Source organism: Physeter macrocephalus, chromosome 18 (genome assembly GCF_002837175.3).
Source record: "Physeter macrocephalus isolate SW-GA chromosome 18, ASM283717v5, whole genome shotgun sequence".
NCBI lineage: Eukaryota > Metazoa > Chordata > Mammalia > Artiodactyla > Physeteridae > Physeter > Physeter macrocephalus.
In genome coordinates, this window is record NC_041231.1 from 42,838,423 (window position 1) to 42,841,816 (window position 3,394).

The window sequence follows — 3,394 nt, forward strand, 5'->3', positions numbered from 1 at the left end:
CTCCCGTTGCGGAGCACAGGCTCCGGACGCGCAGGCTCAGCAGCCATGGCTCACGGGCCCAGCCGCTCTGCGGCATGTAGTATCCTCCCGGACCGGGGCACGAACCCGTGTCCCCTACATCGGCAGGCGGACTCTCAACCACTGCGCCACCAGGGAAGCCCAACAAGCATTTATTAATCCTGCTGTGTATCTGGGTCTGTGCAGGCTCTGAGTTAACAGAGGAAATGCAGTAGTCAGCCTACTTGGATCCCACAGTCTGGGTCAGCATGAGGGACTCAGCCAAAGCCACACAGTTCAGAGAAAGGAGCAGCAAAACTTCTTAGGTGCCCCCATGTGGGTCTCAGTGTGCTGGTGTCCTGCCAGACTTTTTGTAGCTGGACAGGCCTGAGCCAGGTTCCTGTCCTTAGCTGCTTAGACCTCCCTGTGGGCTCAGACCCTCCTGACCATGCTCTTCTTCTTGAAACTTCTTGGTTTTGTAGCCTGTCCTTGTTTACTTGTTAGTCTTCTTTGTGACACTGCTTGCCCTGTCTGAGGAGGTCCCCAGGACTCAGCCCTCAGCCTTCTTCTCACTAGGCCTGCCCAAGGCTTCTACACAAAAGGTGCTGCGTGCTGACGGCTCCCCAAAGTCTCCAGCTCTGGTCCTCCCACACCCAGTGGACATCTCCATATGGGCCATCACTATGCCATCACTTGCCCTCTCACCTCTCCCCTTTGGCTAAAATAGTGTTTAATGTTGGGTTAGCAGGACCTCTTTTCTTGGGAAAACTTGAGTCTGTACCACAATGGACTTAATCTGACATAAGACATTTTTGAGGACAGGGATGTCGATGATTTTGTTTGGTATCCATAAGAGATCTTAAACAGTCTTTTTAAAAAAAATATTTATTTATTTGGCTGCGCCGGGTCTTAGTTGCGGCATGCGGGATCTTTAGTTGTGGCATCTTTTTTTAGTTGCAGCATACGAACTCTTAGTTGTGGCTTGTGAGATCTAGTTCCCTGACCAGGGATCAAACCCGGGCCCCCTGCATTGTGAGCGTGGAGTCTTAGCCACCCTATCACCAGGGAAGTCCTTTAAACAGTCTTTTGTTTGGGAATGGAACCTCTTCTCAGGCCCAGGCCTGGGCTCCCCAGGTCAGTAGGAGCAGGTGAGCAGAGTGTGGATGGTCAAAGAACACTTCTGGTGGGAAATATCATAATCCAACTTGGACAGCCTTAAGTCAAAATGAAGGGGCCATATTATAAGATCAGAGTTGTGTCTTTCAGAACTCAAAAGTAGTTTATAGTCATCTCTCAGATAGGGATGAGGACCAGGGAGATCATCTTCTCCTCCCAAATCTGCTTCTCTTCTCCTCCCTGCTGCTTCTTTCTGCAGCCTGGTGAGTCTGGCTTCTCACCAGACAGGCTGGTGGGAATCTTGGCAACTCACAGCTCACCCATCCCTCTCCCTGTTTTCCTTTCCCTCCCCCATTTCAGTTCTCCAGGGGAGAGACTCTGAGAGGCTCAGTGTGGGCCAGGGGCCAGCATCAGCTCTAATCCACAGTGCAGGTGGAGCCACACTGTACAATCTGCACAGGACTTTTCTGTAGGGTCATTCCACCAGATTCCCCCACTAAGTGGAAAGCTTATGGTCCACCCACAAGGGTCATCTGTAGGATCCCTGCTGCTGGCCAGTGTATCAGAGTGCCCCTTTAAAACCTCTTCCATGTGCAGCCCTTTTGACTCTGTCTTACACCCTGGAGAACCTGGTATCCAGGTGAGACAGAAGGCCAGGTGGACCAGAGTGATTGCCAGGGCATGTGCCCCAAAGAGTGGTGGATGGCTCCTGGACCTGATTCTTTGCTTGTTCAAGAAGAGGAGAACATATTCCAGCAGCCTTGGGCTGACTCCACCCATCCCCTCAGACTCCAGTGGGCAGCTGCCTTTCACAGCCGCAGGCTTTCCTCCCAGAAGCCTGCTTCTGGGGTCGGGTCCCCTTTTTTGCTTTGGGACCACAAGTGTGCTTCCTCTTTTCTACCCAACTGCTTCTGCTCTCCAGCCGGGTCCTGGCCTCTGGTCCCATTCTCTCTTCCATGAGCGTACCATCACCATAGCATTGGAGCCTTTCCTGTGACTGTTGCCTTAGTCTAAAGGCTTGGTACTGGGGGTAGGAGCAGAAAGGGGCTGCTCCCTCCTTTTCTCATGGTATAACAGTGCTGAGCAGCTGTGAACAGCTACTGGGGCTCACCCACCAGGCTTCCCAAGGGCAGGAACTCCATCTAACCCTTTGAGAAACATTAAGGAGGGATGGAGCTCAGGGTTAGCCATGGTGAATTGTGGCCTCCCTGTGGAGAAGCCTTGCTTCTGGGTGGGCCCAGGTCGGTGGGCCCAGGTGTTTCTCCTGGAGTTGGAAGTTTGGTCTATCCTATTGGGATCTCCTGTAAGGATGCAGCCAATTTCCCTTTTCTAAGCAGGTGTACAGCAAGGGCACCCTGGAGCAAGACCAGTAGCTCTCATCAGCATATCAGCTTGTGACAGGGCTCATAGGGAGTTCTTCCTTGCAACTTTGGCTTCAAGGTGAGCCTCTAAAAACCCTAGCAGCACAGGCCACACCTTTGGAAGCCAAGGCCAGGCCTCCAGACATGTAACAGAGACCCTGCTTCCCCCTCGCCCCCCACCCCTCCCCAGGACTGGCCCCTTTGTCCCGCTGATCTGGCTACGTTCCCTAAGGGAGGAGAGACGTGGAGAGGAGTGGGCGGGGGCAGGAAAGCCTGCATGGGGTGGCTTCCCTCCGGTGACGGTGATACCACTGATCAAGGTGCTAACTGTGGTTGCTTAGCATGACTGGGACAGGGGTAGCAAGTTTACTATATTTTCATCCCTGACTAGTGCACAGGTGGGCCCTGGGCTGTGAGTACTCAGTAGGGTGGGGCATAGTTGGGGGCTCCAAGAATAGGATGGACACTCAACAGGGATTTCAGGAAGGGATCTTGCTGAGAGGTAGCTCTCAGCCCTCTTTGGGTCCTGCTACCCCCATGCTTCTCAGAGATCTTGCCTGAGCAGCAGTCTTGTTGCCAGTGAGGCTTGTTCTTTGTATTTATTCCCATGCTCTTTTCTTGGCTTCCCTTTTTTATGTTACTCTCCCGACTCCTGATATATCCAGGTAATTTTGAGTTTTAACTTTGTTCATGAGACTGTTCTGGAATTAATAAAAATTATATAAGTAAGACATGAATATATTCCTGTTGTAAATATTCAAACAATTCAATCATATATTGAGTAAAACTTCGATTTTCCTTTCCTTTTCTAGCATTATTACTTTCTGTGTATATTTCTAAGATCTTTCTCCAAGCATTTATATTCATGAATCTGTTGTGTACATATACACACACTTTTAAAAAATAGATCAGTTTCATTT